The following is a 13972-nucleotide window of genomic DNA, read 5'->3' on the forward strand; positions in this document are numbered from 1 at the left end:
GAGATAATACTCAGAACAATGTTATGGAGACATTTTTACAGATAACGATTTCACAGATCCCTTTTTACATATGAAAAAACTGTAACTCTAAGAAGACAGATTAAATAACTTGACCAAAGTTATAGAATTACAGACCAGAGCCAGCATTCAATAAATCTTTCTACTGGCACCTTACCAGTAGCATTCAACTATTCTTAAAAACTCGCAAGGATCGAGGCAGGAAAAGAAGAGAACTAAAATTCCCTTGATTCTTTCTGCCCCTCCCACCACTTCCTCTTATTTCTTCCCTCCCATTCACAGCCAAACCTTTGGGAGAAAGTTATACACATTTAACTGTCTCTGCTCTTACAGTCATTCTCATTTAGTCTGAAACCCACTGCAACACACACCACCACTCTCCCACCCAAACATTCCACCAAAACCAGGGAATGTGTGTGTTACTCTTATTCACAGTTGTATCCTCAATGCTCTATATAGGGCAGGGTACATAAAAGTCAGAAAGGTTATATGGAATTTATAAATTTCAAATTCAATTCAAAAAACTCTATATTTAAAGTAACATTTTTTCTAAAAATGAATCTATGCACAAATAATCTGTTTGCTCTGAGTAAACAAGAGACTCTAATTGACATTCTAAGGCAAATACACACCAATCTTTTATCCATATAAACATGGAGAACATAAATCATGTATTATATAAAACTGCTTTAATAAACAGATATTCTGTAAAATTATTACCCTCTTTTAAAATTCCTCTGCCCCTAAATTAGACATTATGGTAATAATAAAGCTATTTCATGTGTGGATTGTAAAAAAAAAAAAAAAAAGAAAGAAAAAAAGAAAATTCCTCTGCCCAAAGAAATTTTAGAGAAAACAAAGAAAGGGTAAATGACCCAATGACCCATAATACCACAACTCAAACATAACTAGGATAAACAATGTACATCTTCCCTTCTAAGGAACTTCCCCCCATTTTTTAACATATTTCTTGGAGTATAATTGCTTTACAATGGTGTGTTAGTTTCTGCTGTATAACAAAGTAAATCAGCTATACATATACATATATCCCCGTATCTCCTCCCTTTTGCGTCTCCCTCCCACACCCCCCCTCCCACCCCTCTAGGTGGTCACAAAGCACTGAGCTGATTTTTAGAATTTTAGGATTTATTATTTCCTTTCTGATTACAAACGTAAACATGCAGCTGTTTAAATAAATAGAGAAATCAAAACTGAAAATTCCCCATGCTACTTCCTGAAAAGAAATAATGATGAAAAGAAAACTGTTCATCTCCTTATTTTTCTTACATATATAATCCATATGTAGATATAATTTACATATGTTTTAAAAGAAGTGGATTATTACACGTACTGCTCTACAAGCTTTCTCACACAACAATGTATCTTAGCCTATGTAATGTCCATCTGTATAATAAAAGTATGTAAGATAATCTTTCCATCAGCTGTTAAGCTACTTTCCAACTATTACCCAACTGAGGAACATTGAGGATTTTCTAGCGTTTTACTATTACAGACAATAATACAAAGTTCATCCTTTTAAATTTTATTTTTAAAGTATTCCAAATACTATATAAGATAAATTCATAAAGAATAATTACTATATCAAAGAATATGCATTTTCCCTTTTATTGTAGAAAATTATAAATATATACAAAAGTAGACAAATATAATGAACCATCAGATATTCACCATCCAGTTTCAATTATCATCTCATGATGAGTACTGCTTCATTTAAACACCCCATTTCCTCCAAACCCTTATTATGTATATATTTAATGTGATACACATTGTCAAATGAATCTCAAAAGTGGTACCAATAACACTCTGACACTGGACTTCCCTGGTGGCGCAGTGGTTAAGAATCCGCCTGCCAATGCAAGGGACACAGATTTGAGCCCTGGTCAGGGAATATCCCACATGCTGCAGAGCAACTAAGCCCGGGCGCCACAACTACTGAGCCTGAGCTCTAGAGCCCACATGCCACAACTACTGAAACCCACGCACCTAGAGCCCGTGCTCCGCAACAAGAGAGGTCACCACAACAAGAAGACTGCGCACCGCAACAAGAGTAGCCCCGCTCGCCGCAACTAGAAAAAGCCCAGGCACAGCAACAAAGACCCAACACAGTCAAAGATAAAATATAAATTAATTAATTTATTTATTTATTTTAAAAAACCAACACTCTGACACTATCAGAGTAGTACTTGATGGCCCACACCTTCACCAAAATGGAGTGAGCATTATCCTTTCGCTATTTGACAACACACACAAGCACGAATTTCCATCTATATTTCTATTATTGAAAAGCTTTTCTTCCCCATAAATTTGTTAACAATTTGTATGTCTTCTGGGAACTGCAGTTGATGTTCTTTGCCTGTTTTTAAAACTGAAATGTTAATCCTTTCCATAATAATTTTCAAGAGCATCTTATATACTTTGAACTTCATTATTATACAAGTTGGAAATATTTTTCCCAGTTCATATACTGTAAAAGTTCCTTCATAAATAGACTTTTTGATTGGGAGAATAGTGCTTCTGAGTGCTCAGTTGACTCTGGTCTATGGCTACCAAGCTGTATCTCTCATCTTGCATCAAGGCTATGCTGCCTCTCATGTTTAAGTCAAGCCTGAGAAATTTACACAGAAAACCAAAACAAATAAACGAGTTGGCCCACCTGCCCTTTCCTTAAGCTCTGTACTCCCTACCTTTGCTGTTGGGTTATGAATGCTCTTCTCAACACCCATTAAACCTCCAGTCCGTACCTTTTCTTTTTACTGGATGTTAAGAGTGTCTAGAATATTCCTGCTTCTCCCAAATGGAGTTGATGCAAGCTAAATTTCACAGTATTGGGCAGATAATCTTTAGCATATAAATTCAATGCAATTCCAATGAAAACCCCAGCAGAATTTTTTGAGGTCAAACACTTCAGAAAATTAATATGAAAAACTAAAAGTCCTAGAATAACTAAGTCAACTTTTAAAAGGAAGAACAAAGAGGTGAAGACTTGCCCTACCAGATACTGTGACACATTCCAGAGAAAACTGTTCTGTACTGGTAAGAAACAATCTATAACACCAGTTGAACAAAACAGCTATTTCCAAAACAGATCTATTTATGGGAAATTGTTAATGATAAAAATGATACTATAAGTCTGTACAGACAGGATGTATTATTTACTAAACAGTGTTGGAGAAAATGGCTCACTTAAAGGGAGAAACAGTTGTATCCCTAGTTCACAGTACACAAAAAGGTGAACTCCAAATGGACCAAAGACATAAAGGTAAAATGTAAAACTTGAAATCTAACTGGAAAATGTAGAATATTGTTTTGATCTTGGAAGTGGAACATACATTCAAAAACATGGAAAGATTCTGCAGAAGTGTTGATGAAAACAGAAACAGAACAAAATATATAGCACAATTATCATTTATGCAAACTGAAAAAATGCATACATAACACCACCATATATTTTATAAGGACACATACATATACAGGATGCATATTAAATATATTCAAGTGGGTATGTTAAGACAATTGGTAAATGAGAGCAGAGATGTGACTGAGGATTGGGGAAACTGGACAAATCCTGACCACAGACTTGGGATGACGTAGCACACTCATAACATATGATACAGGTAACTGAGCAGGAGTCGAATCATATTTCAACAGTACTCACTACTACTATTGCTATTTGCTTTTGAAATTTGACAACACACACATAAAGACTATTTCTATCTATAATGCTATTATTATTAGAGTAGCATTTTTTTTCATCACTACTACTGATATCCACCTTGAAGGAGACTGCCTGGACAAAAAAGTTTCTTTCCTTGAAATCAAGTGGAGACCAAGGGTTCAAGCCACTCCTTCCTTCTTGGTTTACTACTCATACAGTAAATAAGACCCTGACTCAAGAACTTGAGAACTGGATGTATAATTCAAATAGTGTAGCTTTTTTTCTCCCCCAGCCATTCCCCAACTTATTCCCCCAGCTAACTAGGAAACTTTCTGATTGTTACTTGTGAGACCATGGACAGTTTATTTCATCTGTCTGAGATAATCTATGAAGACTACTACAAGGCTAATATTAAAATACATGAGGGGGCCAGACAGCCCGGGCGCTGAGGGAGCAGAGACTGCCTAGTTCCCGGGCGCCGCATCTCTTGTCCAAGGGGGTCCTAGAGGCACCAGGCAGGAGCGATCCAGGAGCCACTGGGTGCCACCAGCACATCCTTGTAGCCATGAGCAGCCAGCAGGATAAATCGCCCAGCAAAGAAACATCCAAGACACCAGTCAGATTTTTACCACAGTTCTCTACGGGTCTTGGTGCTCCAGCCGGGTGTCAGGCCTGAGCCTCTGAGGTAGGAAAGCCGAGTTCAGGACACTGAACCACCAGAGATCTCCTGGTCCCACGTAATATCAATCAGCGAGAGCTCTCCCAGAGATCTCCGTCTCAACGCTAAGACCCAGCTCCACTCAATGATCAACAAGCACCACTGCTGGACACCCTGTGCCAAACAACTAGCAAGACAGGAACATAACCCCATTCATTAGCAGAGAGGCTGCCTAAAATCATACGAAGTTCACAGACACCCCAAAACACACCACCGGAAGCGGTCCTGCCCACCAGAAAGACAACATCCAGCCTCATCCACCAGAACACAGGCACCAGTCCCCTCCACCAGGAAGCCTACATAAGCCACTGAACCAACCTTACCCACTGGGGGCAGACACCAAAAACAATGGGAACTACAAACCTGTAGCCACAGAAAAGGAGATCCCAAACACACTAAGTTAACAAAAATAGGAAAACAGAGAAATACGCAGCAGATGAAGAAGCAAGGTAAAAACCCGCCAGACCAAACAAATGAAGCGGAAACAGGCAGTCTACCTGAAAAAGAATTCAGAGTAATGATAGTAAAGATGATCCAAAATCTTGCAAATAAAAAAGAGAAAATACAAGAAACATTTAACAAGGACCTAAAAGAATTAAAGAGCAAACAAACAATGATGAACAACATGATAAATGAAATTAAAAATTCTCCAGAAGGAATCAACAGCAAAATAACTGAGGCAGAAGAACGGATAAGTGACCTGGAAGATAAAATAGTGAAAATAACTACTGCAGAGCAGAATAAAGAAGAAAGAATGAAAAAAATTGAGGACAGTCTCAGAGACCTCTGGGACAACATTAAATGCACCAACATTCGAATTATAGGGGTCCCAGAAGAAGAAGAGAAAAACAAAGAGACTGAGAAAATACTTGAAGAGATTATAGTTGCAAACTTCCCTAATATGGGAAAGGAATAAATCCAAGGAGAAACACGTCAAGACACATATTAATGAAACTATCAAAAATTAAATACAAAGAAAAAATATTAAAAACAGAAAGGGAAAAGCAACAAATAACATACAAGGGAATCCCCATAAGGTTAACAGCTGATCTTTCAGCAGAAACTCTGCAAGCCAGAAGGGAGTGGCAGGACATATTTAAAGTGATGACACGGAAAAACCTACAACCAAGGTTACTCTACCCAGCAAGGATCTCACTCAGATTCGACGGAGAAATTAAAAGCTTTACAGACAAGCAAAAGCTAAGAAATTTCAGCACCACCAAACCATCTCTACAACAAACGCTAAAGGGACTTCTCTAGGCAGGAAACACAAGAGAAGGAAAACACCTACAATAACAAACCCAAAACAATTAAGAAAATGGTAATAGGAACATACATCTCGATAATTACCTTAAATGTAAATGGATTAAATGTTCCAACTAAAAGACACAGACTGGCTGAATGGATACAAAAACAAGCCCTGTATATATGCTGTCTACAAGAGACCCACTTCAGACCTAGGGACACATATAGACTGAAAGTGAGGGGATGGAAAAAGATATTCCATGCAAATGGGAATCAAAAGAAAGCTGGAGTAGCAATCCTCATATCAGACAAAATAGACTTTAAAATAAAGACTATTACAAGAGAAAAAGAAAGACACTACATAATGATCAAGGGATCAATCCAAGAAGAAGATATAACAATTGTAAATATTTATGCACCCAACATAGGAGCACCTCAATACATAAGGCAAATGTTAACAGCCATAAAAGGGGAAATCTACATTAACACAATCATAGTAGAGGACTTTAACACCCCACTTTCACCAATGGACAGATCATCCAAAATGAAAATAAATAAGGAAACACAAGCTTTAAATGATACATTAAACAAGGTGGACTTAATTGATATTTATAGGACATTCCATCCAAAACAACAGAATACACTTTCTTCTCAAGTGCTCATGGAACATTCTCCAGGATAGATGATATCTTGGGTCACAAATCAAGCCTTGGTAAATTTAAGAAAACTGAAATCATATCAAGTATCTTTTCCAACCACAGCACTATGAGACTAGATATCAATTAAAGGAAAAAATCTGTAAAAAATACAAATACATGGAGGCTAAACACTACACTCCTTAATAACCAAGAGATCACTGAAGAAATCAAAGAGGAAATCAAAAAATACCTAGAAACAAATGACAATGAAAACACGATGACTCAAAACCTATGGGATGCAGCAAAAGCAGTTCTAAGAGGGAAGTTCATAGCAATACATTCCTACCTCAAGAAACACCTCAAATAAACAACCTAACCTTACACCTAAAGCAATTAGAGAAAGAAGAATAAAAAACCCCCAAAGTTACCAGAAGGAAACAAATCATAAAGATCAGATCAGAAATAAATGAAAAAGAAATGAAGGAAACAATAGCAAAGATCAATAAAACTAGAAGCTGGTTCCTTGATAAAATTGATAGAGCATTAGCCAGACTATAAAGAAAAAAAGGGAGAAGACTCAAATCAATAGAATTAGAAATGAAAAAGGAGAAGTAACAACTGACACTGCAGAAATACAAAGGATCATGAGAGATTACTACAAGCAACTATATGCCGAAAAAGTGGACAACCTGAAAGAAGTGGACAAATTCTTAGAAAAGCACAACCTTCCGAGACTGAACCAGGAACAAACAGAAAATATAAACAGACCAATCACAAGTACTCAAATTGGACTGTGATTAAAAATCTTCCATCAAACAAAAGCCCAGGACCAGATGGCTTCACAGGCGAAGTCTATCAAACATTTAGAGAAGAGCTAACACCTATCCTTCTCAAACTCTTCCAAAATATAGCAGAGGGAGGAACACTCCCAAACTCATTCCATGAGGCCACCATCACTCTGATACCAAAACCAGACAAAGATGTCACAAAGAAAGAAAACTACAGGCCAATATCACTGATGAACAGAGATGCAAAAATCCTCAACAAAATACTAGCAAACAGAATCCAGCAGCACATTAAAAGGATCATACACCATGATCAAGTGGGGTTTATCCCAGGAACGCAAGCATTCTGCAATATATGCAAATCAATCAATGTGATACACCATATTAACAAATTGAAGGAAAAAAACTATACGATCATCTAAATATATGCAGAAAAAGCTTTCGACCAAATTCAACACCCATTTATGATAAAAACCCTCCAGAAAGTAGGCATAGAGGAAACTTACCTTAGCATAATAAAGGTCATATATGACAAACCCACAGCCAACATTGTCCTCAATGGTGAAAAACTGAAACCATTTCCACTAAGATCAGGAACAAGACAAGGTTGCCCACTCTCACCACTATTATTCAACATAGTTTTGGAAGTTTTAGCCACAGAAATCAAAGAAAAAGAAATAAAAAGAATCCAAATCGTAAAACAAGAAGTAAAGCTGTCACTGTTTGCAGATGACATGATACTATACATAGAGAATCCTAAAGATGCTACCAGAAAACTACTACAGCTAATCATTGAATTTGGTAAAGTAGCAGGATACAAAATTAATGCACAGAAATCTCTGGTAGTCCTATACACTAATGATGAAAAATCTGAAAGAGAAATTAAGGAAACACTCCAATTTACCATTGCAACCAAAAGAATAAAACACCTAGGAATAAACCTACCTAAGGAGACAAAAGACCTGTATGCAGAAAACTATAAGACACTGATAAAAGAAATTAAAGATAATACAAACAGATGGAGAGATATACCATGTTCTTGGATTGGAAGAATCAACATTGTGAAAATGACTATACTACCCAAAGCAATCTACAGATTCAGTGCAATCCCTACCAAACTACCGATGGCATTTTTCACAGAACTAGAACAAAAAATTTCACAATTTGTATGGAAACACAAAAGACCCTGAACAGCCAGAGCAATCTTGAGAGAGAAAAACGGAGCTGGAGGAATCAGGCTCACCGACTTCAGACTATACTACAAAGTTACAGTAATCAACACACTATGGTACTGGCACAAAAGCAGAAATATAGATCAATGGAACAGGATAGAAAACCCAGAGATAAACCCATGCACATATGGTCACCTTATCTTTGATAAAGGAGGCAAGAATATACAATGGAGCAAAGACAGCCTCTTCAATAAGTGGTGCTCGGAAAACTGGACAACTACATGTAAAAGGATGAAATTAGAACACTCCCTAACACCATACACACAAAAAAAATCAAAATGGATTAAAGAGGGCTTCCCTGGTGGCGCAGTGGTTGAGAATCTGCCTGCTAATGCAGGGGACACGGGTTCGAGCCCTGGTCTGGGAGGATCCCACATGCCGCGGAGCAACTAGGCCCGTGAGCCACAACTACTGAGCCTGCGCGTCTGGAGCCTGTGCTCCGCAACAAGAGAGGCCACAGTAGTGAGAGGCCTGCGCACCACAATGAAGAGTGGCCCCCGCTTGCCGCAACTAGAGGAAGCCCTCGCACAGAAACGAAGACCCAACACAGCCAAATAAATAAATAAATAAATAAATAATAATTAAAGGTGCAAAAAAAAAAAAAATGGATTAAAGACCTAAACGTAAGGCCAGACACTGTAAAACTCTTAGAGGAAAACATAGGCAGAACACACTATGACACAAATCACAACAAGATCCTTTTTGACCCACCTCCTAGAGAAATGGAAATAAAAACAAAAATAAACAAATGGGACCTAATGAAACTTAAAAGCTTTTGCACAGGAAAGGAAATCATAAACAAGACCAAAAGCAACCCTCAGAATGGGAGAAAATATTTGCAAACAAAGCAACCATCAAAGGATTAATCTCTAAAATATACAAGCAGCTCATGCAACTCAATATCCAAAAAACAAGCAACCCAATCCAAAAATGGGCAGAAGGCCTAAATAGACATTTCTCCAAAGAAGATATACAGATTGCCAACAAACACATGAAAGGATGCTCAACATCACTAATTATTAGAGAAATGCAAATCAACACTACAATGAGGTATCACCCCACACCAGTCAGAATGGCCATCATCAAAAAATCTACAAACAGTAAATGCTGGAGAGAGTGTGGAGAAAAGGGAACCCTCTTGCACTGTTGGTGGGAATGTAAATTGATACAGCCAATATGGAGAACAGTATGAAGGTTCCTTAAAAAACTGAAAATAGAACTACCATATGACCCAGCAATCCCACTACTGGGCATATACCCTGAGAAAACCATAATTCAAAAAGAGTCACGTGCCACAATGTTCACTGCAGCACTATTTACAACAGCCAGGACATGGAAGCAACCTAAGTGTCCATGGACAGATGAATGGATAAAGAAGATGTGGCACATATATACAATGGAATATTACTCAGCCATAAAAAGAAATGAAATTGAGTTATTTGTAGTGAGGTGGACGGACCTAGAGTCTGTCATACAGAGTGAAGTAAGTCAGAAAGAGAAAAACAAATACCGTATGCTAACACATATATATGGAATCTAAAAAAAAAAACAAAAAGGTTCTGAAGAACCTAGGGGCAGGACAGGAATAAAGATGTAGACATAGAGAATAGACTTGAGGACATGGGGAGGGGGAAGGGTAAGCTGAGACAAAGTGAGAGACTGGCACTGACATATATATACTACCCACGCCCCCGGCATTGCAAGCACGGAGTCTCAACCACTGGACCACCAGGGAAGTCCCAGAATACAGCCTTATTATAAACAACTAACTCATACCCTTTTGTCTCCTAAGCTGCTAATAACTGAAAATTGGTATCCCAGAACAAATATACTTTTTAATTAACCAGATCATTTAAGCAACCAAAACAGGCCATTCCCCAAACCATTTTGAAGAAAAGGCCAAATGAAAGTTAAGGAAAACATAATGATTTTATTTAAACTGTACAGCTGTGGACGTTCAACAAATATTTATTGAATACCTGCTATGTGCCAGGTACTATGCTAGGTGGTAAGAGAAACAAATATGAAAGAATATGTGACATAAAACCAAGGAACCACAGCCTAAGTGGGGAAACAAAAGGGCACACAAAAACTATGTAACATAATTCCTATAATGAATATGCTCAAAAAGAATTTCTAATCTACCCAGAAGCAAGAGAAAAGGTCAGTCAAGGCTTCATCAACACTCAGCTAATTAACCTGAAAGATGAGTAGTAGTTTCCCAGATGAACTTTACAGAGGGCTTTGTAAGCCTGGGGAACATATGCAAAGGCACAAAGTCCCAAAACAACACACACTTTTCTAGGAACAAAACTTCAGAATACTTACAGCTCAAATTATAACAGAGAGAAAGTGGCAAAAATAACACGGGCCAAATGAAAAAGACCCAAGCTTGGGTCTTTAAAAAAGACCCAAGCTAAATTAAATATCTTGCCTCTCTACTTCACTGCTATACATCCCCTGTACCTAGCACACAACTAGGTTCTCAGTACTGGCTGAATGAATGAACATACAAATAGATGAATGCTATTAAAGGAGAGAAAAGATGGGAACCATAATAAATCTGCGATAATCTATGAACAAGAAAAGAATAACATGAATTAGGGCCATGAAGAAATTGGAGTGAGGAAAAAAGAAGCCCTGTGTAGTAGGGCTTTGAGTAACTTAGTTTATATACTTTAGGCTTTCCAAGGTTTTTATTTATTTATTTTTTCACACACACTGTATTTTATTTTTACAAGAGATAAATAGACTGACACCAAGCATTGTACATGGATGACCACAACAAAAGCAACAATGATTGCAATTACCAAACATGAAACACACTCATACTATGTCATAATATTGACATTCAGTCCAGTAATCCTCCACTGTAACAGCTCCTTTACTTTGCGTGAAAATTGATTTGTATATTCTTTGCCTCTGAGTCCTTGTGGGATTTTTTCTTTTTTTTAAAATTCAAACAGAAAGTCACAAAAATTATACTCATCCTCATCAGTTCACTCAGTCCCACGTAATTAATTTTTTTTTTCATCTTGATCTTTTGTTAGCACTTTTATGAGCTCATCAGTTTTTCATTAGAGTTCTGAAAATGCTTATTCATTCAGTTGAGCAGTACAGTCAGGTACCAGAAACCTGTACTTGTCCGAGTCCTTTCCATGAATTTCCTGAAGATGAAACCCTTTTATAGGAACACATTTACAAAAGCATCAGAGTACACCCAGAACTGTCTGTAAATGACAAAAGACTTAAAAATGACCACGGTTAAAGATTTGATGAAAGTTCATAATAATGCAGTTGACAAGAAAATTAGTTATTTCTGAGATATACATTTTAAAGTAATAACTAGGATTATGACTTATAACATTATACCAGAACATATAAGATTTTTAGAAATTTCATGTAATGTCTGAAACATTTATATTAACATATTTCCATACAAATAACCCAATGAAAGTTTAGTATTAGTTGTTTTGTTTGTTTGTTTATACTGCAGGTTCTTATTAGTCATCAATTTTATACACATCAGTGTATACATGTCAATCCCAATCGCCCAATTCAGCACACCACCATCCCCACCCCACCGCAGTTTTCCCCCCTTGGTGTCCATATGTCTGTTCTCTACATCTGTGTCTCAACTTCTGCCCTGCAAACTGGCTCATCTGTACCATTTTTCTAGGTTCCACATACATGCGTTAATATACGATATTTGTTTTTCTCTTTCTGACTTACTTCACTCAGTATGACAGTCTCTAGATCCATCCATGTCTCAACAAATGACTCAATTTCGTTCCTTTTTATGGCTGAGTAATATTCCATTGTATATATGTACCACTTCTTCTTTATCCATTCGTCTGTTGATGGGCATTTAGGTTGCTTCCAAGACCTGGCTATTATAAATAGTGCTTCAATGAACATTCGGGTGCATGTGTCTTTTTGAATTACGGTTTTCTCTGGGTATATGCCCAGTAATGGGATTGCTGGGTCATATGGTAATTCTATTTTTAGTTTTTTAAGGAACCTCCATATTGTTCTCCATAGTGGCTGTATCAATTTACATTCCCACCAACAGTGCAAGAGGGTTCCCTTTTCTCCACACCCTCTCCAGCATTTGTTGTTTGTAGATTTTCTGATGATGCCCATTCTAACTGGTGTGAGGTGATACCTCATTGTAGTTTTGATTTGCATTTCTCTAATAATTAGTGATGTTGAGCATCTTTTCATGTGCTTCGTGGCCGTCTATATGTCTTCTTTGGAGAAATGTCTATTTAGGTCTTCTGCCCATTTTTGGATTGGGGTGTTTGTTTCTTTAATATTGAGCTGAATGAGCTGTTTGTATATTTTGGAGATTAATCCTTTGTCCGTTGATTCATTTGCAAATATTTTCTCCCATTCTGAGGGTTGTCTTTTCGTCTTGTTTATGGTTTCCTTTGCTGTGCAAAAGCTTTGAAGTTTCCTTAGGTCCCATTTGTTTATTTTTGTTTTTATTTCCATTACTCTAGGAGGTGGATCAAAAAAGATCTTGCTGTGATTTATGTCAAAGAGTGTTCTTTCTATGTTTTCCTCTAAGAGTTTTATAGTGTCCAGTCTTACATTTAGGTCTCTAATCCATTTTGAGTTTATTTTTGTGTATGGTGTTAGGGAGTGTTCTAATTTCATTCTTTTACATGTAGTTGTCCAGTTTTCCCAGGACCACTTATTGAAGAGACTGTCTTTTCTCCATTGTATATCTTTGCCTCCTTTGTCATAGATTAGTTGACCATAGGTGCGTGGGTTTATCTCTGGGCTTTCTATCTTGTTCCATTGATCTATGTTTCTGTTTTTGTGCCAGTACCATATTGTCTTGATTACTGTAGCTTTGTAGTATAGTCTGAAGTCAGGGAGTCTGATTCCTCCAGCTCCGTTTTTTTCCCTCAAGACTGCTTTGGCTATTCGGGGTCTTTTGTGTCTCCATACAAATTTTAAGATGATTTGTTCTAGCTCCGTAAAAAATGCCATTGGTAATTTGATAGGGATTGCATTGAATCTGTAGATTGCTTTGGGTAGTATAGTCATTTTCACAATGTTGATTCTTCCAATCCAAGAACATGGTATATCTCTCCATCTGTTGGTATCATCTTTAATTTCTTTCATCAGTGTCTTATAGTTTTCTGCATACAGGTCTTTTGTCTCCCTAGGTAGGTTTATTCCTAGGTATTTTATTCTTTTTGTTGCAATGGTAAATGGGAGTGTTTCCATAATTTCTCTTTCAGATTTTTCATCATTAGTGTATAGGAATGCAAGAGATTTCTGTGCATTAATTTTGTATCCTGCAACTTTACCATATTCATTAATTAGCTCTAGCAGTTTTCTGGTGGCAGTTTTAGGATTCTCTATGTATAGTATCATGTCATCTGCAAACAGTGACAGTTTTACTTCTTCTTTTCCAATTTGTATTCCTTTTATTTCTTTTTCTTCTCTGATTGCCGTGGCTAGGACTTCCAGAACTATGTTGAATAATAGTGGTGAGAGTGGACATCCTTGTCTCGTTCCTGATCTTAGAGGAAATGCTTTCAGTTTTTCACCATTGAGAATGATGTTTGCTGTGGGTTTGTCATATATGGCCTTTATTATGTTGAGGTAGGTTCCCTCTATGCCCACTTTCTGGAGAGTTTTTATCA

The 13972-nt window shown here is 37.1% G+C and overlaps 1 protein-coding gene across 2 annotated transcripts in view; it reads right to left on the reverse strand.

Moving 5' to 3' along the window:
• The window catches only part of MTF2 (metal response element binding transcription factor 2), an 89347-nt gene that overhangs the window by 28604 nt on the left and 46771 nt on the right, over nt 1-13972 (reverse strand). The window lies entirely within an intron of this gene.

This window comes from Eubalaena glacialis, chromosome 3 (genome assembly GCF_028564815.1).
Source record: "Eubalaena glacialis isolate mEubGla1 chromosome 3, mEubGla1.1.hap2.+ XY, whole genome shotgun sequence".
NCBI classification, from domain to species: domain Eukaryota; kingdom Metazoa; phylum Chordata; class Mammalia; order Artiodactyla; family Balaenidae; genus Eubalaena; species Eubalaena glacialis.